General features: G+C 44.0%; 1 pseudogene; it reads left to right on the top strand.

The window, feature by feature from the left end:
- Window positions 1-13,183: 13,183 nt before the first annotated feature.
- LOC145525237 (protein PRRC2C pseudogene) lies at window positions 13,184-15,380 on the top strand (annotated as a pseudogene).
- The last annotated feature ends 12,318 nt before the right edge of the window (window positions 15,381-27,698 follow it).

Raw genomic sequence — 27,698 nt, forward strand, 5'->3', positions numbered from 1 at the left:
TACAGAAAAAGATTTTGACAAACTTCAACATTCAATTAATCTATGACTTTTGGTCAATTAATCTATGACAACGTAGGCAGTAATATACAATGGGAAAGGACAGTCTCTTCAATAAGTGGTGCTGGAAAAAATCAGCTACATGTAAAAGAATGAGATTAGAATATTTTCTCATGCTGTATACGACCATAAACTCAAAATAGATTAAAGACCACAGTGTAAACCTGGAAAAGTCCTAGAAGAAAACATAGGCAGAACACTCTTTGACATAAATTATAGCAATATTTTTTGGAATCTTTCTTTTAAGGAAAAGGAAACAAACCAAAATGTACATACACACAAAACATACATGCATAATGGCCTATTACTCAAACATAAAAGGGAATAAAATTCTGTCATTTGCAACAATATGCATGGACCTAGAGATTATTATGTTTAGTGAAATAAGTCATACAGAGAAAGACAAACACTGTATGTTGTCATTTATATGTGGAATCTGAAATATAAAACAAATGAACACATATAATAAAAAGAAACACACCTACAGATACAGGGAATAAACTAGTTATCAGCGAAGAGATCCATAGAGATAGAAAGTGGTTGTTAGGCACCTGGCAGACAAGGAGAATGGAGAGTGATTGCTAGTTGGTTTGGGGTTTCTCTTTGGGGTGATGGAAATGTTCTGGGATTAGATAATGGGGGTAGTCTCAAAATCTTGTGAATGTACTAAAAACCACTGAATTGAATTTTACGGTATCTGAATTATGTTTCAGTAAACTCTTTTCTTTACATACTATTCTGTGTAGGCAAGTTGGGGTAGTAGAAAGAATGAGACTGAACTTTATTTTTTATTTATTTATCTTTTTAACAGAGAAAAGTATACAAATTTATTTGTTTGAAGTGACATGGGAGTCATCACAAGAAAATGAAGACAAGAAGAAATGAGTAAACCCAAGTGATTTTTTTCGACTATATTGAGATATAATTGACATATAACATTGTGCACGTGTAAAGTGTACAAAGGCACTTTCCTGGTGGCTCAGTGGATAGGAATCTGCCTGCCAGTGCAGGGGACACAGGTTTGTTCTCTGGTGCGGGAGGATTCCACATGTCATGGAGCAACTAAGCCCATGCGCCACGACCACTGAACCCGTGTGCCGCAACTACTGAAGCCCATGCTCAGCAACTAGAGAGGCCACCGCAGTTAGAAGCCTGAGCATCGCAGTGAAGAGCCACCCCTCTTGCTGCAACTAGAGAAAGCCCATGCAAAAGCAACGAAGACCCAGAGCAGCCAAAAATAAATAAATATTTAAAAAATTAAGAGTATGGAATACCGATAACACTTTGATCTTGCTGTATGACTACTACCACAGTGTTAGCTAACACCTCCAGTAATGGGGAGATTTTTAAAAAATAATTCTATTTATTTTGTAGTTTGGCTGTGGTGGGTCTTCACTGCTGTGCACGTGGGCTTACTCTAGTGGTGCACGGTGCAGTGTGCCGGCCTCTCGTGTTGCAGAGCACAGGCTCTGGGACACGCGGGATCTAGTAGTTGCGAAATGTGGGCTCCGTAGTTACGGCTCCCAGACTCTAGAGCACAAGCTCGATAGTTGTGGCCCATGGACTTAGTTGCTCCGTGGCATGTAGGATCCTCCCGGACAAGGGGTCAAACCTCTATCTTGTGCACCTGCCCTTGGCAGGGGGAGTCTTTACCATGAGCCACCAGGAAAGCCCGGGAGATATTGGCCCAGGGTACAAACCTGAGTGTTCTTATGGAAAGATTGAAGAGTCATGGAAAGGTGTCATAGGGAAAAGGTGAGCAAGTGTGGTAAACCGGAAGGGGAGAGATGTGATTAGCAAGGCCAGTTCATTCAGATTCCTCTCAAGACACAACGTTAGTGTTAGGAAAATTTTAACCTAGCTGAACTTTAGTCTCCACTGCTGAAAATTGAGACATTAATACCAGTTTTACATATTTTTACACATATTAAATGAGGACTGTATGTAAACCATTTAGGGGGGTGACATGGGTCTGACTCACAGTAGGTGTATAACACGTTAATTTGTTTTCTTCCTTCTTTCCTTCCTCTCTCCCTCCTCTGTTTTCCTTCCTTCCTCCCCTCCATTCTTCTTTCCTTCATACCAGATTAAGGCACTGGATCTGGAGAAAAGAAAATACAGGGGTCCTGCTGTTGACATGGAAATGAAAGTCTAATCCTCCCTGTGAACAGGGGGCAGAAGATTGGGGCAATGGGGGATGACTCAGAGAACGGCTCTGATTTAAGCAGAATTCTTCCATTCATTCATTGCGGTGTGGCGCTGAGCCCAAGAGAGTGCCTTTAGACGTTCATCAGCATTGCTTCTAGGGAGGAGGGAGCTGCCCATTGGCTACAGGGACAACTGTTGACCAAACAAAGCTGTTCTTTGATTCCAGCCAGAAATGGCTTGATTTTTCCAGAGGGCTAGGGACCACAAGAAAACTAGTTTTTAAAATAATACATTTCTTTGGGCTTCCCTCTCCTCCACCCTTTTCTTTGGAATTTGGGAGCTTAGTTCCTGGACATGCACACATTTAAAAAGCTCCATAGGTGATTCTAGAACAGTGTTGTTTTTTTTTTTAACTTTAACATTCATTCAAATCACGTGGAGCATTTTGCTAACGTGCAGTTTCTGATTCATGGGTCTGGTGTGGAGCCCGAGACCCCTCATTTCTAACAGGCTCCCACATAAGGCCAAACTGTTGCTTCTCCATGGACCACACCTTAAACAGCAAAAGTTTAGTAGCTCATCTGCATGAAACAATTGACTGTTAAACTAATTGTTAAAGTTGAAAGTTGAAAAGCTGGGTTCTATGACTACTGTGCACCCCAAACTAGTCAACCTGTCTAGAGTTTATCTGCTGAAATCCTTCATGGTGTGGAAAGTGAGCACTTCATACCTGGCTGGTCTCTCTGGAAAGGAGCGCTATCAAAGAGGAGAGGGCAGCTGCTCTCCCAAGGTCAAAGTCTGAGGGGAGGGTCCCTGAAATTCACCAGAAGCGACCACTGGCGACTGTAGGCTGCAGGGATTATCAGCCTGAATTTCTTGGGGTTTTGATCCAGTGTCCTGAGTGTGTCAAACGTGTTTGGGATGCAGTATGTTTTTGAGGCTCCCATAATGTGGATTCTTTTGCTTTAGGATAATCTAGTGGTCAGTTGCTCGGAAGATGTATAGTATCCTTCTCATTCCCTGAAGCTTACACATTTTCAGACAGATGACAAACTATTGTATACAACATTAAGAATTTTCAAGCTGAACTGGCCCTAACCATTTTAATCAAGCTCCCTAATTTACGTCTGAGAAAACTGAACATAGATTAAACTTGCCTAAGGCTATAGACCCACTTGGGGGCAAAGCTGGGCCTAGAACACCATTCCACCCCACCCCTACCAGCTCCTGGCTGGGTGTTTCTGTACTGTACTGTTCTACTGTCTAGTTAATACCTGCTTGTTCCTACTTAGCATTTTAGATTCAGATGGGACGAAGTCAAGGTATAGTATGTTTTAATTTTAATGTGCCAGGTGTGTACATCCAGGACTATTGCTCAGTCTGTTTTCATTTTATAGAATTTGGAGAGAAGTTTACTATTGCAATAGTTCATTATTCTATCTTTGCTCGAGACTTCTTATTGGTCATATCTATGGCTTTAATCCTGAACTGTGTGTCCAGAGAACAGTTGGAATGGCACAGTACTTTGCCCACATGGCCTCATTTGCATCTTCAGTTGCTGGGATTAGGGTTGGGGGTATCAAGTAAGCTGTTCAAGGTCACACAGCTTTCAGGAAAAGTGATCCCTGTCTTATATTCAGTTGTCGCCAAATTCCAGGCTGATAACAGTCTCGATCAACACACACTTGTCAAAGGAATGAGAGAAATTGAGAGTAAAATGATGAGACTTTAAAAAAGGAACACAAAAATTTATTTACAGGCCTGCTTTTTATTCTAGCTTTATAGCATTTTGACATTTTATTATTAAAATATCCTTTTTAAAATGAAAGTATGGTCCTTGTAGATTATAGATAATAGATCCCTCTCCCACTCATCTGTTTACTTTTTAAAATGTTTACATTTGGCAAAATGAAAAAAAGTTGGTCTTCTCTGGAAAAATTAGCATTCTATCTAGGTCCCTGAAATCCAAAATCTGGAAACCAGGGGTCTATGAGGACTTGCATCATAACTTTCCAAAATGCCTTGTGTTACTGTGGCAAGGAGCCGAGATTGCTGGCATTTAAGTAGGAGTCGGAAAATGGTCTCAGGGTGAGTGTTCAAAGATCTCTTTCTCCTTGAGAGGGATGCTGAACCTTTTAAGTTCCTCCTTTCAACATTAGAATCCATAGCTCACCCAACCCCAATTGAAAATTGATTTCATTCATTTTTTTAGGCAGAAATAAAAGCACTGAGGGCACTTTGTGGTCTGGGTTGGTGGGTGAAGGACTGAAGTGAGACAAGAAGTGAAGTCTGCGCTCACTACTCCCCAACCCCCAACAGAAAAGGAATTCGAAACTGCACCCCCAACAGGGGGAGGAGGAAGGTTTGGACATCCTTTTCATGTGACCGGCTAGCGTGGCTTTGAAACCATGCCCCACAGCATTAACAGAAACTGGTGACTATCAGAAATTCTTGAGCTTATCTTACAGAACAGCAGGTAAGGGAAAAGCTTCTTAAAACTCCCTCCTGCTTATAGCCTGCCCTACCTGAGCAAGCGCAAGCTCGCCTTTAATCACTTCATTGCCGATTGCGTGTCTCCTCAAAGATTCACGTAGCCTAGGAATTTGGAATCAGTTCTGGTCCAGTTTGAACCAGCTGAGACTATTTGGGACCATTGACTCTAAAACTGGACCTGGGTAGAACACTGATTACCTGACCTTTTCCCGGCCTCCACTCATCTTTCTGAATGCCTAAGACCACTCTGCTGCTTTATCCCATAAATATTTCAAGCCCCTTGACTTTGACAAGGCAGATCTCAGAGTTCTTCTCCCATCTCCTCATTTGGCTGCTTCATGAATAAACCCTTTCTCTGTTGCAAACCTCATCATCTCAGCATTTACCTTGCTGAGCATCATACAAAAGAACTTGGTTTGGTAACTGGTTTCTCCTTTGAGAGGCAAGAACTCTTCCTGAGAGGAGGTGCATTGCAAGGTGCTTGGGGAGAGTTTAGCAAGCCCTGGTTAGTTACCTTTGGAAAAAGTTGGCTCTCTGTTTAGTTTCTGTTATTGTTGTTGTTTAGTTGCTAAGTCATGTCCGACTATTTTGACCCCATGGACTGTAGCCCACCAGGCTCCTCTGTCCATAGGATTTCCCAGGCAAGAATACACGAGTGGATTGCCATTTCTTTCTCTAGGGGATCTTCCTGACCCAGGGATCAAACCCTTGTCTCCTGCATTTCAGGTGGGTTCTCTACCGCTGAGCCACCAGGGAAGCCCTTAATTTCCATTAATTAGACTTTAAAATTACTTTGGAGGATGAAGCACTTATCAAGAAAGTCAAATGCTTGTTCCTACTATTTAACTGGACAACTCAAAAGTGAAAAGATATAGGATGGTTTAATCAGTGAGGCATGCCTTGGAACTCCCAGGATGAGCCATGGTTCGATGTGATGGTCTAGTGAGAAAGTGATGGAGGCAACTCTCCAGAGGTAAAATCAAAAAAAGATGCCACATATGAGAATTCCCTTACAGCCTGTTCTTTCAAAGTGTACTGATTTTCTAGGGACTTCCCTGGTAGTCCGGGGGTTAAGAATCCATCTTCCAATGCAGGGGATGAGGGTTTGATCCCTGGTCAGGGAACTAAGATCCCACATGCCTTGGGGCAACTAAGCCCTCACAGTACTGAGCCCGCATGCCATGACTAGAGAAGCCCATGTGCTGCAACAAAGACCCAGCACAGTCAAAAAAAAAAAAAGAAAAGACAAAAGAAAATAAGTATATTGATTTTCTAAAATCCTTCTTTATTCATGTGGGTTTAAGGTAGCTAACAGAAATATCAGATTTAAAAAGAAGAAAGTTAAGGATATAAGAATAATAAGAGTAGAAGGAATAAGACAATTAAGAGGAAGGTGAGGCTCATTATTTTAGAAATGCTGGGTGACTGTCTCTCTGAGTTTGGTACTGTTGAGGGCACTGAGGAAATAAGACAAACCCCTACTCCAATGGAGTTTATGATGTGTTCATGTAATGTACAACAACTCTATTGAAATGCAGACCTGAATCCAGCCCATACCTTTCCTTTTTCAATATCATTCCATTAGTTGAGTCCCAGGGACATCCCGTAATTCATTTAATTCTCTTAGACACTACTGACTTCTGCCATTAATTGTGAACTGTGATTTTTTTCCCCCTTTTGTACTGATTTGATACAATGTAGCAATATTTTAAATATTATTACTGCATGATGTAGCTTCTTATCTTTCCTAAAAACAAAACAAATAACAGTATCTATTTTCCTGATAACATATAGGCTCTATTTCTAGCCTTGTGTACAAATGCATTTTTTTCACATGCAATTTGTTATTGATAAAATAATTTCAGATTATTTGTAGCACTGTCTCCTGAAACTTTGAGAATCATCAACTGAAGAAGTTAAAGTCTTATTCGAACATATCTTTCAATTAAGAATGACCAATTCAAAGACGCTTTGTGACAAATAACATATAGGGCTTCCCTGGTGGTCCAGTGGTTAAGAATCTGTCTTGCAATGCAAGGGTTACCAGTTCAGTCCCTGGCCTGGGAAAATCCCACATGCCGCAGGCAACTGAGCTGATGAGCTGCAATGACTGAGCCTGCTTGCCTAGAGCTTGTGCTCTGCAATGAGAAGCCACCGCAATGAGAAGCCTGCATGCCACAACTAGAGATTAGCCCCCACTCTCTGCAACTAGAGAAAGCCTGTGTGTAGCAACGAAGACTCAACACAGCCAATAAAATAAAGAAATATTAAAAAATAAAAATAACATACAAAATACGTTTAAACTTTTAAACATATAGATTTTTAAATAAAATCTATTTTAAAGTTTTTATTGGAGTATAGTTGACTTACAATGTTGTTTAGTTTCAGGTATACAACATAGTGATTGTTATATATATAGGCTTTCCTGGTGGCTCAGATGGTAAAGAATCTGCCTGCAATGCAGGAGACCTGGGTTCAATCCCTAGGTCAGGAAGATCCCCTGGAGAAGGGGCTGCCAGTAGTCTTGCCTTGAGAATTCCATGGACAGAGGAGTCTGGCAGGCTGCAGTCCATGGGGTCACAGAGTCAGACATGACTGAGCAACTTTCATTTCCCACTTTCTTTTCCATCTATCTATCTATCTATCCACACACACACACACACACACACACACACACACACACTTACATATATATATAATTCTTTTCCCACAAAAGTTATTACAGAATATTGAGTAGAGTTTCCCATGCTGTATAGTAGGTGCTTGTTGGTTATCTATTTTATATATAGTAGTGAAAGTCACTTAGTTGTGTCCAACTCTTTTGTGACCCCCACGGACTGCAGCCTGCCAAGCTCCTCTGTTCATGGAATTTCCCAGGTAAGAATACTGGAGTGGGTAGCCTTTCCCTTCTCCAGAGATCTTCCCAACCCAGGGATTCAACCCAGGTCCTTCACACTGCACTCAGATTCTTTACTGTCTGAGCCATCAGAGAAATCCACATATGGAAGTGAAAGTATTAGTTGCTCAGTTCAGTTCAGTTCAGTCGCTCAGTCGTGTCCAACTCTTTGTGACCCCATCAATTGCAGCATGCCAGGCCTCCCTGTCCATCACCAACTCCCGGAGTTTACCTGAACTCATGTCCATCGAGTCGGTGATGCCATCCAGCCATCTCATCCTCTGTCGTCCCCTTCTCTTCCTGCCCCCATTCCTTCCCAGCATTAGCGTCTTTTCCAATGAGTCAACCCTTCGCATGAGGTAGCCAAAGTACTGGAGTTTCAGCTTCAACATCAGTCCTTCCAATGAACACCCAGGACTGATCTCCTTTAGGATGGACTGATTGGACCTTCTTGCAGTCCAAGGGACTCTCAAGAGTCTTCTCCAACACCACAGTTCAAAAGCATCAATTCTTCAACGCTCAGCCTTCTTCACTGTCCAACTCTCACATCCATACATGACCACTGGAAAAACCATAGCCTTGACTAGATGGACCTTTGTTGGCAAAGTAATGTCTCTGCTTTTAAATATGCTATCTAGGTTGGTCATAACCTTCCTTCCAAGGAGTAAGCGTCTTTTAATTTCATGGCTGCAATCACCATCAGCAGTGATTTTGGAGCCAAAAAAATTAAAGTCTGACAATGTTTCCACTGTTTCCCCATCTATTTCCCATGAAGTGATGGGACCAGATGCCATGATCTTAGTTTTCTGAATGTTGAGCTTTAAGCCAACTTTTTCACTCTCCTCTTTCACTTTCATCCAGAGGCTCTTTAGTTCTTCTTCACTTTCTGCCATAGGGGTGGTGTCATCTGCATATCTGAGGTTATTGATATTTCTCCCGGCAATCTTGATTCCAGCTTGTGTTTCTTCCAGCCCAGCGTTTCTCATGATGTACTCTGCATATAAGTTAAATAAGCAGGGTGACAATATACAGCCTTCCTGTCCAACTCTTTGCAATCCGATGAACTGTAGCCCACCAGGCTCCTCTGTTCATGGTATTCTCCAGGCAAGAATACTGGAGTGGGTAACCATTCCCTTCTCCAGGTGATCTTCCTGACCCAGAGATTGAACTCTGGTCTCCTGCATTGCAGGCAGATTCTTTACCATCTGAGCCACCAGGGAAGCCCATATATAGTAGTATGTATATGTTAATCCCAAGCTCCCAATTTATTCATCCTCCCCCAACTATAAGGGCTATTTTTTAAAATGATTTTTGAAATTAAAACATAGAAACTAAAAATGCTGATGAAACATGTGGATCCTAAAGATAAAATAGATGTGGAAAAGGGAAAGACAGCCCACTCTGGTATTCTTGCCTGGGAAATCCCATGGACGGAGGAGCCTGACAAATTACAGCCTATGGTATCACAAAAGAGATGGAGATGACTGAGCAACTAAATGACAACAACAACAACAATGATGCTCTGAAGAGCTGGTGACAAGTGAAGACAGGGAAAGGAGTGACTATTTTGAAGCCCTTTTGAGGCAGACCTTGGTAGATCGTTGCTTTCCATTTGTTTTATTTAATCTTCACAACAGTCCCATAAGCTAGGAACCATCAACTCCCATCTTACAGGAATTGAGACCCAGTGATAGTGAATTGACCAGAACTAGTAAGTGAAGGAGCTGAGATTTACAAACATTTATGTCTACTCCATCTTGTTACAAAAAATGATTTGGGACTACAAGCTGGGATTTGAAACCAGGCCTTTCCTTTTTTGGTTATGTGTTCCAATGCTTGACATCCCATTACAAAAGACTCTACCAGCGGAAAATGACTTGGTTCAGGCACAACAGAAACATTATCTTGATCTTCTGAAATTGGTGCTCTGTGGCTGTTATTTAATAAGCACTTCTCAGGAACTCTCACATTTATTAACTATGAGTAATAAGAGTGCTGTTTTATCGTAGGTGGAAATAAGCTTTCTTGCAGTTTCATGCTGAGAGAATAAATGCCATCATCTTTATATACTTATTCTAGAGCAATAGTTCCCAACTGGGAGTGATTTTGCCACCGGGAGGATATTTGGCAATGTCCGGAGGCATTTTTGTTGCTGCAACTAGTGAAGGGGGTGCTACTGGTGAGTAGTAGAAGCCAGGCTGCTGCAAAATGTCCTACAATGCACAGCATGGCCCCCACGACGAACAGTTGTCCAGCCCTGAATGTCAACAGTGCTGAGGTTGTGAAACCCTGCTCTAGAGGAAAGGAATTACCTGGTATGTGAAATATTCGTGGCTTTTAATAACAACCGATAAATACCAGTTATTAAACATCCATGGTGAACTTCCCTGGTGGTCCAGTGGTTAAGAATCCACCTGCCAGCGCAGGGGGCACAGGTTCCATCCTTGGTCTGAGAAGATCCCACATGACATGGGGCAACTTAGCCCGTGCACCACAGCTTACTGAAGCCCGCATGCCTAGAGTTGGAGAGCTGCAACTACTGAAGCCCATGCATCCTAGAGCCTGTGCTCTGCAACAAGAGAAGCCACCTCAGTGGGAAGTGTATGCATCACAACAAAGAGGAGCCCCTGCTCGCCACAACTAGAGCAAGTCTGTGTGCAGCAACCAAGGCCCAGAGGAACCACTGACAAATAAATAACTAAACAAACAAACAAAAACAACAAAAATCCATGGTGTCTGAATGCTTCAATTGATCAGTCAGTACTTATGTTCCTGGTATCACTTCCAAAGGTCAAAAAAATGATTTTCATATATGGGAAACTGTAATGGAAAACCAAGAAGTTCTGAAAATTTGAGCAGCTACCAAAGGGGAAAAATCGTAGTCAGTCCATACACTGAAAAAGATTTATACACAGGGGCAAGGAAGATGGTCCCTTCAGTGTGGGTGATTAAGAGCAGGATTTCTGAAGTGGGGAAGAAAGATCTTTTTTTGTCTTCCTGATTTGCCATTCACCATGCAGGTGACCTCAGAACAATATATTTGAATTGCTCTAATAATTTGTCCTCCATACAATGGGGATAATGGTAGCACCCAGGTCAGAAGGTGGTTGGGAGCTCTTTAGTGAGATAATATGTGTGGCACACAGTGCCTGGTACAGAGAGTTGCTCAATAAAGTCTTGCTTCCCTAGTTGTTTTTATTCTTGGAGAGAGTCCACCGAGGTGGGGCCTGGGAGCTGCCCACACTTCCTCCAGAGGGGAGCTCCTCCTTGAGCAACTACAGTTGAGTCAGAGCTGTAGGTGCTTCACTCGGGCTCCAGGAAACAGCCTGTCCAGCTAGTCATGAGCTGTTCATCACTGCAGCTGAGCCGGGGTGGAACTGGGCTTGATTGTCTGTGGGGTGGGGCGCGGGGGGGCGGAGGGTGGAGGAAGTAGGAAAGAGGATGGAGAGCAAGTTCCTTTTTCCTGTGAAACTTCCTAAACTGAGCACCTTCATCTTGGCCTGCAGAGCAGAAGCAGCATGCGGAGTGGAGTGTGAAAGTCTCCATCTGTGCATGATACATAAGGTTTAGAACTGGGGCGGCCCCAGGCTCCTTCCCCAGACAGGATGTGAGCTCTCTAGAACCCTCCCCCGCAGGTGATAGGCTGGCTTGGCCCCCAGGCGTTAGGGTGAGGACAGAGGGCGGGGGTGTTCTTGCCCTGGGTACCTGCCACGTTCTCACTCATGAGGTCATTTCGCCTTTGTCTGACGTGAATTTTACCAGGGAAGGGCACTCTGTCTTCATCCTTTGTTATCCACACCCTTTGCTGCCTTTTCCTGTGCTTTGTGAACAGAGATATTTTTAGTTTCTTTCTCTGGTATTGTTCCAGCCCCATGCCCTTGTGACTTCCTGGTCCAGGGCAGTCATCCTGCAGTGTAGGGAGGGCTGTGTTCTGGTCATGCGGGTGTGGGGCCTTTAGCTACATCTAACAGCCCCCCTTGTTGACTGCTGTCTCGGAATATTGCTTTCATTCTGTGCAGTCATGGACTTGAGCTCTCCTCAGCTTCTATCAGCCTCTGCCGCTTGACTTCTTTGGTTGGTGGCCTTCTGCTTCGGGTCGTGGGTGCAGGCTGCTGGATAGTGGTGGGGAGAGATGGGGAACTCCCTTAGAGAGGGCGAAGGACACGGCAGCTCTTGTTTGCACAGGTCCACTTTTGTTTATCTTCTACTAGTTTTTGGATATTCCCTGTTTTTCTTAAAAAGTGTATTTATTTATTTGGTTGTGCCAGGTCTTAGTGGAGGCAGGCCGGATCGTTAGTAGTGGGATGTGAACTCTTAGTTGCGGCCTGTGGGATCTAGTTCCCTGACCAGGGTTTGAACCTGGGCCTCCAGCATTGGGAGCGTGGAGACTTAAGCCATTGGACCACCAGGGAAGTCCCTGGATATTCTCTGTCTTGATCTGCACTAGGGACTTCCTGGAGGCTTGTGTCCAAGAGAGGGGCAAGCGCAGGACTCAGAAGATGGCTGTGAAGCACAGACTAGAGTGTTGGTGGACACTGGCTGCCTCAGGCCCAGCATCTGGATTTATCTACCTGGCAGCTCAGACAGTTTATCACATCAGGGTTCTCCTTAGAACCAGCAACCCCAGGGTCTTAGGACTGTATGCTTCTGCCCACAGGACTGTGCCCACCTTCCTTAGTTTGCTCACATATACCATCAATCCTAGGCTGGTGCCCCGACCCACCATTCTCATCTCCATCTCCATGCTTAGCTTATGGTTTTCAGGTTGTGCTTGAAGGAGCGCAGGCCTTAGAGTTGGTTTCAAGTTGCTGCTCTTCCACCTACTAGTAGTATGTGACTTGCTATTCGAGTCTGAGTATTTTTGTTTATATCAGGCTCATTGCCCTGCTGTGACGATCAATTCAATAATTGTTATTTGAGTGCCCAGTATGTGTCAGACACTGTGCTCAGTATGGAGGGGCACAGAGACCAGTACCCAGAACTTGATTCCTGATCTGTTTTTAAAGATGCGTATGTTAAAAAAAAATCTATTTATTTGGCTGCACCAGGTCTCAGTTGCGGCATGCGGGATCTTTAGTTGTGGCATGTGGGATCCAGATCCCTGACCAGGGAGCAAACCCAGGCCCCTTGATTTGGGAGCATGGAATCGTAGCCCCTGGACCATCAGGCAAGTCCTTCAATCCCTCATTTTGAATTTGGTTTAGCATTGGGAGGTAGGGCCAAAAACAAATAACTTCAAAATAGCACGTAAATGCTAAGATAGAGGTAAGCACAGGATGATTTAGGAGTACAAACGAAAGGCAAAAATGCTTTTCAGAGTAAACAGTGGATGAGCTGTTTCTAAGAATGGGGGAATATGACCCAGGCAAGTAGGTGAAGTTGAAGTACATGCTGCTGGAAGACAGAAGTGTGGAAGATGAAATGACGTGATGTGAGCAGGGGATTACTAAAAGTTAATGTTCAAGACAAAGATTGATAGGGCTGATGCTGGAGAGTGAATAGCGGCTAAGTAATGGGAGGCCTTGTGGGTCACACCAAGAATTTAGAACTCCATCCTATAGGCAAGGGGTCTTAAAGCAGGAGAGTGACATGGCCAGATCTGGGTTTGGACCAGTCACTTTAGCGATTATGTTGGGAACGGATATGAGAGTGAAAACTCTGGAATTAGGAATCCAGGTAGGAAGCTGTTGCAATAGTCCAGGTGAGTGATGATAAATTACCACACAATTCATCAGCAGCAGGTGAAGGGTGTAGAGGAGAGGGGTCAGATGTTAAAAATCAGGACAATAAAAAGAGCAGATCCTAGAGGCAGATTGCTGAGGGGAGGGTGGGGTTAAGGATGACTCTGGGGGTCTGGCTTCCCTGGGACGGGTGGAGGATATGCTGTTGACTAATGAGGGTCACAGGAGGAGCCGGTTTGGGATAAGTGTGGAGATGATGAATTCAGCTTTAGACAGGTCTAGTTTGAGTTGCCTGTGAAACGTCCCAGTGGAGATCCCTACCACACAGTGTATACACAAATCTGATTTCGGAAAGGAAATCCAGGCTGGGGTATAGATTTCTGAGTTGCCTGAACATAGATGATAGTGAAAACTTCCACAGTGGATACTATTGTCCAAGAGCACTGTGTGGAATGGGAAAAGTACTAGTTCAAGGGCTGACTGACAGGGAATCCCAGTGATTAAGTGGTGGGTGGAGAAAGGGTCCAAAGTGGAAACTCGTACCTATGTGGAGAGGATGGTGTTACAGTCATGAGGGAGTAGATGGTTTCAAGAAAGAGAGAATGAGTAATAGAGTCAAGTGCATCAATAATAAAAGTATAGAAAACTCTCCACTGAATTTGGCAATAGGAAGGTATTGATTTTCAACTGAGGAGTGGACTAGGGGATCAGAGACTGCAGTGAACTGAATTGGGGAGGGGAGGAGGTGGGAAGAGTAGTACAGGTTTCAATAAAGGAGGAATAAGGAAGACAAAGTGGGGCTGAGAAACCCAAGTGAAGGAAGGTTCTTGTTTGCTTTATTTTTTTATTATGTCTACAATCCCCATTTTATATATTAACTTTTTATTTTGTATTGGAGTATAGCTGATTAAAAATGTTGTGATAGTTTCAGGTGGACAGCAAAGGGACTCAACCATACATATACTTGTATCCTTTCTCCCCCAAACTCCCTTCCCCTTCAGGCTGCCCCATAACACTGAGCAGAGTTCCCTGTGCTGTCCAGTAGGTCCTTGCTGGTGATCCATTTTAGATATAGCAATGTGTAATGTCCATCCCCAGATCCCTAACTATCCCTTCCTCCCATCCTCCCCTCGTCCCCAGCAACCATATGTTCATTCTGTTTTAAAATGTTGCAAAATTTCAGCATATTTATAGTATCAGAGGCAGGAAAATATTAGAGAAGGGGAGGCTGAAAGACAGGGAGTGAATACAACCGTATCAGACCATCCTGATATCTGTGACGTGAAACTCCAACAAGTTCAGACAAGCAGCCTGCCTTCTGCAAGTCATTTTTCACAATTAAACTGTAAGCCTTCCCTCTTCACCCAGCAGCAACAGAGTCCACTAGTCTTTGTGTCTCAGTCTGCAGCAGCTCAAATTCCAGCTTTCTATACAGATCCAAGTCATTATTCAATCATCCAACGTGAACAATTGGCTCCCCCATACTTGGCTGAGCAACAAGGCTTCCAACCAGGTTTTTCTCAGCCTACTTCAGTTCAGCTGATTCCAGCACTTACTTATGCACCCCTGCCTCCAGCCCTACTGTCTGGGTGCCAGACCTGCTGTTTCCCAGGCTCAGGAATTATTTAGTTTCCACTTCAGCCATAGAGATCTCAGCCAACCTTTATGCATAGCAGTCTATTCCCACCATCTGTGGCCCTTCCTGGTACTGCCATCCACAACTTTCCAGCTGTCCAACACCAGGAACCTGCCATTTGGGTCTTGCCTTTCAACAAACTTCAAATATGCAGACTATTCCTATATTGTATGAGCATCAGCTGAGTCAGGCAACAGGACTAGAAGGCTCCCAACTGATTGACACACATCTTCTCCAGGCTAAAGTGGATCTTACCAGACTTCACATCTTTATTCTGGACGAGTACAATAGCCCGGTCAGACAAATTTTTATAACACTGCCCAGGCATTGAGGGCTCTCCAGCAGATTACATTACCTTTATCAGCATCCCACCTTTTTTTTTTTGCCTAATTTTGAATCTAAAGGGTAGCCTTTAATTGCTCTGCCTCAGACTCTCCAGATGCTACTTGGCATCTCTTTTCTTCCATGAAACTCTCCCCATTCAGACATGACAGATTTGGTAAAATATTAGTTAGGCTGAGTATTGCTTGCCTCCACTCAGTCATCTTTGTATGAATCCAATGGTTGTTTTCTGTTGTTTCTCTAAATGGATTTTAGCTGACATTCACGAAGAGCAGTGAGTACTGATAACTGTGCTGCTAAAGGAAGTAAATCCAAGAAGGTGCATTTCTGTGCCAGAGCTGTGTCACACCCATCCTTCTGGCCCTCTGCTGGAAAAGCAGAATCAAGTCTCAAATAATGCATTTAAAAATTATATCCTCTGGTTTTATAAATGTGGGACAGTACTGTATCCTGGGCTTCCCCAATGGCTCAGTGGGTAACAAATCCACCTGCAATGCAGGAGCCATAGGAGATGTGAGTTCAATCCCTGGGTCGGGAAGATCCCCTGAAGTAGGAAATGGCAACCCAATCCAGTATTCTTGCCTGGAGAATCCCACGGACAGAGGAGCCTGGCAGGCTACAGTCCATAGGGGCACAAAGAGTAGGCCACGACTGAATGACTGAGCATGCCTGCACTGTATCCTACCTCTGTGAATGTAAACTATCTTGTACCTATGTAGCAGTGACTGTGCTTTATCAGAGCTGTTAATTAATATTATTATTATTTGGCTGTGTGGCTTGAGGGATCTTAGTTCCCTGACCAGACCATGGATTGAACCCAGGCCCCCGGGAGTGGAAGCATGGAGTCCTAATCAGAGTCCTAATCACTGGACTACCAGCGAAGTCCCAGAGCTGTTTTTTTTTTTTTTTTGCTCTCTCTTTTTAAGATAATTTTTACAACTGTATTTTATTTTTTTGTAATTTTATTTATTAATCTATTTATTTTTGGCTGTGCTATGTCTTTCTTGCCGCGCAACTGCAAGCTTTTCTCTATTTGTGGTGAGGAGGGAAGCCCACATGTCCTTGCAGTGTGCAGGCTCCTCATTGCAGTGACTTCTCTTGTTGTGGAGTGGGGGCTCTAGGGTATGTGGGCTACAGTAGTTGCAGCTTCTGGGCCCTAGAGCACAGGCTCAATAGTTCTGGTCGCCTGGGCTTAGTTACCCCGAGGCATGTGGATTCTTCTCGGGGCAGGTAGGATCTGCATTGGCAGGTGGATTCTTTACCACTGAGCCACCAGGGAAGTCCCTCCCCAACACCCCCACCCCAACTGTTTTAAATGAGGTTATTCTATTCTAGAGTGTTTTCTTTCCAGATGATGATTGAGAAGCTCATAAAAAAATAATGCAGGATCTACAACAGTAACAGAACTTGGCTGTTTTCTGGGGTTTTGTCTTTTTTATTTATTTATTGATGAAGGAAAATCTCATTTATTTCCCTAGGATCTCTTGGTTGTAGCATTGTTTTCTCTAGTATTCTTCTTTTTAAAATTTTTTTAAAAAATTTTTAATTGGAGGATAATTACTTTACTATATTGTGATGGTTTCTGCCATACATCAACATGAATCAGCCATAAGTATGCACATGTCCTCTCCCTCTTAAGCCTCCCTCCCACCTCCCACCCCATCCCACCCTTCTAGGTTGTCACAGAACACCAGCTTTGGATTCCTTTGTCATACAGCAAATTCCCATTGGCTATCTACCTTACATATGGTAATGTATATGTTTCAGTTCTACTCTCTCAAATCATCCCGCTTTTTCTCTCCCTCACTGTGTCCAAAAGTCTATTCTCACTGCTGTCTTCTAGATAGGTTCATCAGTACCATCTTCCTAGATTTCATATATATGCTTTAATATACAATGTTTGTCTTTTTCTTTCTGAATTACTTCACTCTGTATAATAGGCTCTAGGTTGGTCCACCTCATTACAACTGACTCAAATGCATTCCTTTTTATGGCTGAATAATATTCCATTGTGGATATGTATGACAACTTCTTTGTCCATTCATCTATTGATGGACATCTATGTTGCTTCCATGTCCTAGCTATTGTAAATAGTGCTGCAATGAACATTGGGGTACATGTGTCTTTTTCAATTATGGTTTCCTCACGGTATATGCGCTCCCAGTAGTGGGATTATTGGGTCATATGGTAGTTTTGTTCATGGCAAATAGATGGGAAAACAATGGAAACAGTGAGAGACTTTATTTTTTGGGGCTTCAAAATCACTGCAGATGGTGACTGCAGCCATGAGATTAAAAAACGCTTCCTCCTTGGAAGAAAAGTTATGACCAACCTAGACAGCATATTGAAAAGCAGAGACATTACTTTGCTGACAAAGGGCCATCTAGTCAAAGCTATGGTTTTTCCAGTAGTCATGTATGGATGTGAGTGTTGGACTATAAAGAAAGCTGAGGGCCAAAGAATTGATGCTTTTGAACCGTGGTGTTGGAGAAGACTCTTGAGAGTCCCTTGGACTTCAAAGAGATCCAACCAGTCCATCCTAAAAGAAATCAGTCCTGAATATTGATTGGAAGGACTGATGCTGAAGCTGAAGCTCTAATACTTTGGCCACCTGATGCAAAGAACTGACTCATTTGAAAAGACCCTGATGCTGGGAAAGATTGAAGGGAGGAGGAAAAGGAGACAACAGAGGATGAGATGGTTGGATGGCATCACCGACTTGATGGACATGAGTTTGAGCAAGCTGCAGGAGTTGGTAATGGACAGGGAAGCCTGGTGTGCTGCAGTCCATGGGGTTGCAAAGAGTCGGGCACGACTGAGCAACTGAACTGCTACAGATGGTAGTTTTATTCCTAGTTTTTAAAAGAATCTCCATATTGCTCTCCATAGTCTTTTTTAAATTATTATTATTTTTAAATGGATATGACTACAAAACCTGGAAAATCTGTTACTGCTATTAATGCATGACATATCGATATGGTCTCTCTCTCTTTGTATATAAACTCATATTTCAGATACAGTAAGTCCCCTACATACAAACAAGTTATATTCTAAGATTGTGTTCATAAGTCCAATTTGTTCATCCAATAAAACTATCCTAGGTACCCAGGTTTTATAGATAACACCAGACACATGAACTAACTTATGTGATTGGATGTGTGAACGCATGTTACCATGTTTAAAAGTTCTCAAGTTGAAGGTTCATATGTAGCGGGCTTACTGTATATAAATTTTGAAGTTTTGGAAACATTAGCAGTGCTCTCAACTTTGGAAACCGTATCGCAGTTGTACCATATTTGGTTGGCATTGTATAGAAATTAATGGCCTCTCGGTCTAGACTCATTGAACATTTTTTTTTCCTGTTTGTATAGGGGTAACACATTGTATTAAACATGTAAGGTCTTATCTACATAGGTTTGACTACAGAAGTTAACAAAGTAGTCTCCAAATAAAAACAAAGAAAGATAAGGAGTGAAAACTGATAAAGACAGATTCTAAAGGTAGAGAATGCAGATGGAGGGACTGGCCTAGGGTAGGAAGAAGGACTCTCACCCTGGCAGGAGAGGGAGAAGGAAAAGTGAAGATGGATAAGGGTGTGGATGGGGGCTGGAAAGTTAGTGAAGCTCTCATCTCAGGGCTTCCATTTTCTCATTAAGATCTGAAGAGCTGTTACCTGCTGAGGTGGAGGGGCTTTGGGGTTGGGTGGGTGGCTGGGTGGCTGGAAGAGGGCTGTGGAGGCTGGAACAGTTTCTGAGGAGAATGGGAGAGATCACCTGCAAAGCACAAGGGAAAGGATCCTTGATCTGTGACACTCAGAACCCAGTTGATATTGGAGCCCCTGGGGCCATGATGGAATCGTGTGCTTTCCTTCAACGTCAGAGGAGTGTTGAGGCAGGTCATGGCATCGTTAGGTATCCTCAGAAAAATGAGGTAGAAGGTAGATGCTTGTGAGAGATGGGTTCAGGTCAACTGTGTGGTCTAGGCTGGGTGGGCAGAAAATGAAGGACTCAGGTAGGCGTCTGTGAACCTGAGGGGCAGATGTAGTGAGAGTGAGAACAGGAGAGCAGTGCCTGGCAAGAGGGTTGCTGTTTGAGACTGGGCTACTGCAGCTTGAGATTTCTGATATGGGGCAGTTCTGACGAGATTCTTGGATGTGGGGGAAGCTGAATGGAGTGGAAACGAAGCCACTGGATTGGGGAGGTTTGGGTGCGGTGTCTGTGAGCTACGGACATCCAAGTTTCCCAGCAATATGGGGGACGTGGAGGAGAGAGGGGTGTTGGTCTTGAGTGCGAGGTTAGATGTTGAACGGTAGAGGAATGGCAGAGGCTCATGGAACCTCAGGGCAGAGGCTTTTTTCAGGAAAAGGAAGAGCAAAGCTTTGGAAATGGCCCTGGGGAATGAGGAGGAGAACACCCCCTCTTGTTGGTCTTGGGTCCAGTGGGAGTGCGGGGTTGAGCGATCTCCATGAAGGGCTACAGGGAAGCAGTCAGACTGGGGTCTGTACAGTTTGCGCACAGTCCAAGGAGGGGAGGGACCAAAACCGTTGATTACACTCTTGAGTCCTCAGGGGCTGGACTGCCTAGGGGGTATTTTTAACCAATGTGACTTTCCAAACCAGAGGAGCTACCTTCTAATTTGCCCGAAGTTCGGAAGAGCTAGCAGTACCCTTGGGGAGTGGTGTCCTCACCAGAGAGGTGGGTTTTATCAGAGATCGCAGAGTATAGAGAATGGATCAAAGATGTCATGGAGTTTACCAGGCAGTCGGGGCTTCAAATGGCCCAGAGGGAAGGTTGGTGAGAGAAGTGTTGAGATGGGGAGGAGAGGGTAGAGGAGGGCAGATGGAGCAGCCCTGGAGTGTCCTGTGAAGGAAGGGTATCTGGAGGGGCTTTCACCAGGGATGAGGGGCTCTGAAGCATGAACTGACTGGCTGATTCCAAGGGTCCAAAGAAAAAAAAAAAAAAAAAAAGCCATTAGCCTCCCAGGGCCAGGCTGGAGCTCCAGAATGATCCCATTTGGATATACCACCGTAGTTCTTGGACATCTACATTGGTGTCAGTATGCTTATTAAAAACGCATGCTTCCGGACCCCACCCCAGATTTGAAGATGTGGCACCTTGGTGTGCCATTATGCTCTGCTCCAAGGTGGTTTTTAAGCATGTCAAAGTTTGAGAACCTCTGCCTGGGAGTCTTGGTGGTCCTGGGTACATAGCGCCTAGTGGTATCAGTGGGAGTAATATCGATATGGCACCTGGTGCAGGGCATGTCTGGACAATGACAGGTTTTACGCACAACCCTCTGGTTGTATTGGTGACATGAGAGGTGTGTAGGAACCCGCAGAGTTTACTGTTAGCTGATACACATGCGATCCAGGGGGTGGGTGAAATATTGCTTCACTTTTCCCTTCACATCACCTCTCAGTCATACCTCTGGGGATCCCCCTTCTTGCTCTTGTCTCCCCCTTTTTGTCTTCCACGGCCTCTTGGTCTTTTCTATCCACAGCCTCTCTCATGGCTCTGCTGCAAGTAGGGACCCTGGCTCATTCCTGAGGCTGGTGTGTGGACCATGAACAAGGCAGGTGTACTGACAGCCTCCCCTCACTTCCTTCAATACTGTGCCTTGCTAACAATTTACCTCTTTTCTCTGTCTTACTGAAGGCTCCTCATAAGTGGGTGGAGGGGAAAAGGAAAGAATGGGGCGCAGGGACCCCTGTCCACCTTGTCACCTGAATCTTACACTTTACGTGGGTTCCAGTCCTGCCTTGGCAGCCAGTCCTCTCCAACACCCCTAGCCCACAACTAAACTGGAACTCTCTTGAAATTCTAGCAGAATTTGAATTAATTCAATTCCAATTCCACACCAGAATTTGAGGAAAGCAAATGTCTATTTAGTTGGGAAGCTTTGGGCTTCCTAGGTGGCTCAGTGGTTAAGAATCCACCTGCCAACACAGGAGATGCAAGAGGTGTGGGTTCAATCCTTGGGCCGGGAAGATCCCCTGGAGTAGAAAATGGCAACCCACTCCAGTATTGTTGCCTGGAAAATTCCATCGATAGAGGAGCCTGGTGTGTTACAGTCCATGGGGTCACAAAGAGTCAGACACAACTGAGCACATGTGCAAGTGCAAGCTAGATGCTTTGGCAATACAGGTGATACACATCAGTGAGTGGTAGAGGGAAAACTCTTGTGCCCTAGGGAACAGAGAAAGGAGACCTGCCAGGGCTGGGTTTGAAGCTGCCAAAAGAGGGGAAAAGGGATGGGCTGGACATAGCGCAGCAGGTGAAAGGGTGAAAAGCAAGTCAATAGGGCTTGTGAAATGAAATTTGCTCAGCTTAGGTGTAGAGGGGCTGCTTTCTTGAGTCAGATGTTCAGGAGATGATCATGTGATCTTTGGGACCTGTGGACATCAGTAAGGTATGAGAAAGTGAAAAACAAGCAAGCAAGCATGCAAACAAGTCCCAGACCCTTGAATCCCCCTATAGTCAGCCTTGTAAGTGAATGGACAGAGGAAAATCTTAGGATCTGGTGGTAGAAGGGAGTGTGGCAGCTATTTAATCAAACCGACCATGTCATTCTGGTTGGTTTGGTTTCATGATAATTTAATGAATCTTGCCACACCCTTGTAGATCAGTGCTTGCCTTTGCTGAGGTTCTCAGACATACCTGGACTAACAGGGATGGGGGTGGCTGTGGGTAGAGGACATAGCAGCCTGCCACTGTTTTACAACAATGAGTACTGAATTGTGTAGGGATTATGAAATCGTTCACTGACATGATGTGACAAGAGTATGAATAAGACACCATCCCAGCCTTTGGGGCTCTCAGACGATCCAGGAAGAGAATCATATGGACATGTAGCAAGAGTTTAAGATGAATCCCCCAGAGACCTGTTGGATGTGGAGAGACAGTTCCACGAAAGAACAGGAAAGGGAAGAATTAAACTCAGAATGCCTTCTTGTATGTTGCTTTTTTCCCCTCCCCAACAAGACTGCAAGTTTTGGGAAGGTAAATATTGTACAAGTCCCCTACATGAGAATGAGCTCTGTTCTGAGATCGTGTTCGTAAGTCCAGTTTGTTCATAAGTCCAACCCAGTTAGCCGAGGTACCCAACTAACACAGTCAGCTATACAAAACTGTATGGTAATAGGTTTATAATACTTTTCACATGAATAATACATAAAAACAAACAGAAAAAATAAAGAAAACATTTAAATCTTACAGTAAAGTACCTTGGAAAGTATGGTAGTACAGGACAACAGCTGGCATACAGGGACTGGCATCAAGTGAGCAGGCAAGAAGAGTTACTGACTGGAGGAGAGAAAGGAGAAGGGAGATGGTGGAGCTGGAGGAAGGTCAGCAATAGGAGATGGAGGGCAAGCTGCAGTGTCGCTCATGCCTGATGTTGGTGGATCGCACGTTCCCATCTTCGAAAGTTCACAACTTGAAGGTTCGTGTGTAGGGGACTTACTGTGCCTCCCTTAGTGTCTCCCATGATTCTCACCGTACCTGGAGTTGAGCATGGAGTAGGTGCTCAATATTTGCTCCCTCTTATCCATGTCAGTGACTTTAAGGCTTACACCATGATCTGCATGTGTTAGGTACTTGGTTTTCTTAAATGAATCAAATTAATTTTCCCTATCTTTCATCTCATCCCTTCATTTCTCCCCTGTCTTCCAAGGATTTATACAATAAACCATTATTAAGATAAATCATGAAGTGGTCAATGATATTAAAGTTCAGCTTCATTGACCAGAAATTTCACTTAAAACATCAGCAGAGATGAATAAAAGTAATTCCCAACATTAATGAGGCCGCAGGTAAATGAAACTTCTATCAATGGTTAATGGGGAAATACTTGTTCAGTTTTTTTGAGAAGGCAAACTGATATTCTGTCGATAGTCTTAAGACGCACATATCTCTACATATTTACCCTAAGGAGAAAAATTACTGTGGAGTGGAGAAAGATAAACAGCATTCTTCATGCTAGTGAAAGTGGAAAACATCTTAGGACTGTGTGATTAGCATCTTCAAGCAACCTATAATAATGTGGTAGAAATGTATTTGAAAAAAATGGGAGCATATTAAAGATGGATTAAATTTTTTAAAAAAATAAAAAACACCAGCTCAGAAAGCAAGAGCGAAAGGCATTCATTCTGGAATTCTCATTGGTCCCTTACTGGCTGTGTGGCCTCAGGAAGGTTACTTGACCTCTTTTGCCCTTCGATTTTCTCTTCTGTAAAATGGAGCTGTGGTTCTCTGCTTTGCAGGGTTGCTGTAAGGACTGTTGACATGTACATAGAACAATAGAGCACTTGGTTCTGAGACTGATGTGTATTGGATGCTCAATCAATAGTGGTTTTTATTACCCAATTTCTGCTTTATAAAAAGATATGTATTTGCACATGTGAAAGACCAGTAGAATTTACAGCAAGATGTTAGCAGTGTTATCTCTGACTGGTGATACTATAGTGACTTTTCTTTCCTTCCTTGGGTTTTTCTCTTTTATCAAGTTTTCTACAGCAAACATTGTAGAAATGATATTAATATTATAATCAGAAACAAAGTATTTAGAAAAGAAGCAGTCCTGGACTTGTACTAAAACATGAAAGAAATAGAGATGAACTAGTGATTCATCTATGCTAGGTTATAAGTGACCTTAGGGATCATTTGTTTAATTTCATTGTACAGCTGAGGGAACTGAGGCACTAAAAGAGAAATGTATAAGGTTAAATATAAATTAGTAGCGAGCATCATATTTCCTGAGCCAGTACTTTTTCTTGCTTTCCTTTTCTTTTTCTATTGGAGTAGAATTGCTTTACAGTGTTGTGTTAGTTTCTGCTGTACAATGAAGTGAATCAGCCATGTGTATACATACATCTCCTTCTTCTTAAGCCTCCCTCCCACCACCCCCATCCCAGCCCTCTAGGTTATCACAGAGTACTGAGCTGAGCGCTTTGTGCTATGTTAGCTGGTTCCCACTAACTAGCTATTTTACACAGTGTATATTATATATAGGGCTTCCTTGATGGCTCAGTGGCAAAGGATCCACCTGCCAATGCAGGAGATGTGAGTTCAATCTCTGGGTCAGGAAGATCCCCTGGAGAAGGAAATGGCAACCCCCTCCTGTATTCTTGCCTGGGAAACCCCATGGACAGAGGAACCTGGAGAGCTACAAGTCCATGGAATTGCAAAAGGGTCAGACATGACTTAGCGATTAAACAACAAGTGCATATGTGTCAATCCCAACCTCCCAATTCCTCCCACCCTCCCCTCTCCTCACTGTGTCCCTCACCCAGTGCTTTTTCAACTACACTCATCTGTCTTTGAGGATTTGGGGCTCAAGAAAGGGGTGACTTTAGCCCTGGATGTTCCCCAAACCTCTGGAGTCACCAGTAGAATCTCAAATCTCTGAATCTTCTGAATCTCCTGGGGGAGAGACTTCTGTGTCCTTTCTCCAGGAAGGGCAGTGTCGGGGAGGGTCCATTACTGGAATCTGCTACTTTCTACTGTCCAAGTGTGAGCAAGTTCCTTCTCCAATTTTTTTTTTTAATTCATTAAATGGAGACAGCAATGTCACTGGATATCTTTGGCATGATTTCTGGGCCAGGTCTCTCTCTCCCGGGAGGGCAGAGTCATCTGTTGATCAGCACATGCATGTTCTGAGAGCACATCCAACCCCTTGTGTCTAAAATGGACTCATTGTCTTACCTCCTGAATCTGTTTCTCTTCCTGTAGTGCACCTTGGAAAATGGCAGCACCAGAATCCATGGTGTCATCCTCCACACCTCCTTTTTTTTTTTTTTAATTATTTAACTTTAATTTTATTGGAGTATAGTTGATTTACAACATTGTATTAGTTTCGATATGCCAGCAAATTTGGAAAACTCAGCAGTGGCCACAGGACTGGAAGAGGTCAGTCTTCATTCCAATCCCAAAGAAAGGCAATGCCAAAGAATGCTCAAACTACCGCACAATTGCACTCATCTCACATGCTAGTAAAGTAATGCTTAAAATTCTCCAAGCCAGGCTTCAGCAATACATGAACCGTGAACTTCCAGATATTCAAGCTGGTTTTAGAAAAGGCAGAGGAACCAGAGATCAAATTGCCAATATCCGCTGGATCATCAAAAAAGCAAGAGAGTTCCAGAAAAACATCTATTTCTGCTTTATTGACTATGTCAAAGCCTTTGACTGTGTGGATCACAATAAACTGTGGAAAATTCTGAAAGAGATGGGAATACCAGACCATCTGACCTGTCTCTTGAGAAACCTGTATGCAGGTCAGGAAGCAACAGTTAGAACTGGACATGGAACAACAGACTGGTTCCAAATAGGAAAAGGAGTATGTCAAGGCTGTATATTGTCACCCTGCTTATTTAACTTATATGCAGAGTACATCATGAGAAATGCTGGGCTGGAGGAAGCACAAGCTGGAATCAAGATTTCTTGGAGAAATATCAATAACCTCAGATATGCAGATGACACCACCCTTATGGCAGAAAGTGAAGAAGAACTAAAGAGCCTCTTGATGAAACTGAAAGAGGAGAGTGAAAAAGTTGGCTTAAAGCTCAACATTCAGAAAACTAAGATCATGGCATCCGGTCCCATCACTCCATGGGAAATAGATGGGGAAACAGTGGAAACAGTGGCTGACTTTGTTTTTTGGGCTCCAAAATCACTGCAGATGGTGATTGCAGCCATAAAGTTAAAAGACGCTTACTCCTTGGAAGGAAAGTTATGACCAACCTGGACAGCATATTAAAAAGCAGAGACATTACTTTGTCAGCAAAGGTCCATCTAGTCAAGGCTATGGTTTTTCCAGTGGTCATGTATGGATGTGAGAGTTGGACTACAAAGAAAGCTGAGTGCTGAAGAATTGATGCTTTTGAACTGTGGTGTTGGAGAAGGCTCTTGAGAGTCCCTTGGACTGCAAGGAGATCCAACCAGTCCATCCTAAAGGAGATCAGTCCTGGGTGTTCATTGGAAGGACTGATGTTGAAGCTGAAACTACAATACTTTGGTCACCTGATGCAAAGAGCTGGCTCATTTGAAAAGACCCTGATGCTGGGAAAGATTGAGAGCAGGAGGAGAAGGGGATGACAGAGGATGAGATGGTTGGATGGCATCACTGACTCAATGGACATGGGTTTGGGTAGACTGTGGCAGTTGGTGATGGATAGGGAGGCCTGGCGTGCTGCGGTTATGGGGTTGCAAAGAGTGGGACACGACTGAGCGACTGAACTGAACTGAACTGAACTCTCCATCTGGAAAGTGGGAGGGTAGGAGGAAACACGAGAATAAACCAAACTGTCCTGGAGAAGCTTATCCTTGGAAGAGGGTTTCAGGGACATAGAAAGCAGTAAAATCAGGTAGAGAGGGATGGTCACTGTAAGCAAAGGACAGATAGTGAGACGTGGGGCTTGAGATGAAGGGGAGATTAGTTCTAGTGGGGCTTGGTGGAGAAGAAGAGCACTCACTTGACCTTGACCTTGAGGGCAGTGTAAGGATTTGGACGTGCATGAAGGCTTCAGGTGGGAAGGCCCAGGGATGACCAGGGAGGGGGAGAGCCTCATGGGAGAGGGGAGGAGGAGGGTGATAGTGTGAAGCAGGTGAGGACAACAAGGCTGTGTGAGCGGAAGGCCTTGACCTCACATTCAAGCTTTCTAACCGCAGAGCTGATGATCTGAGTGACCAGGAAGAGAAGATTCCAAGGACATCATTGTCACTCCTCGGGGATGCTGGTGCTATATATTTAATCCATTCTGTGAGACTCAGTGAATCCTGCTCTGTGACAAGTACCAGGTTAGGTGGTGAGCAAGACATCACTGGCCCTGCAGACCATACTGTTTAGTGGTGCAGACAGGCAATTAAGAAGCAAACACATTAATTGCATTCCTGGGTCGGGAAGATCTGCTGGAGAAGGGATAGGCTACCCACTCCAGTATTCTTGGGCTTCCCTGTGGCTTAGCTGGTAAAGAATCTGCCCGCAATGCGGGAGATCTGGGTTCAATCCCTGATTTGGGAAGATTCCCTGGAGAAGGGAAAGGCTACCCACTCTAGTATTCTGGCCTGGAGAATTCCATGGACAGTCCATGGGGTCACAAAGAGTTGGACAGGACTGTGTGACTTTCACTTTCACTATGATATATGTCAGCAGAAGCAGATTTACCCAAAGCTAATGGTGCTTACCCTTCAAGTTCTCTACCTTGCACGTGGGCCTAGCTGTTTTGAATTTGTGATTTTGTAACCTTCTTCTTTTTAAAATTATTTATTTGCCTGCGTTGGGTCTTAGTTGCAGCATGCAGGATCTAGTTCCCTGACCAGGGATCGAACCCGAGCCCCCTGCATTGGGAGTGTGGTGTCTCAGCCGCTGGACCACCAGGGAAGTCCCTGTAACCTTCTTCTTAGAGTCAGCCGTTCAGTACGGCATGAGCTTCAGGTCCCATAGAACC

This window comes from Giraffa tippelskirchi, chromosome 11, assembly GCF_054371585.1.
Source record: "Giraffa tippelskirchi isolate mGirTip1 chromosome 11, T2T-mGirTip1v1.2.pri, whole genome shotgun sequence".
NCBI classification, from domain to species: Eukaryota; Metazoa; Chordata; class Mammalia; order Artiodactyla; family Giraffidae; genus Giraffa; species Giraffa tippelskirchi.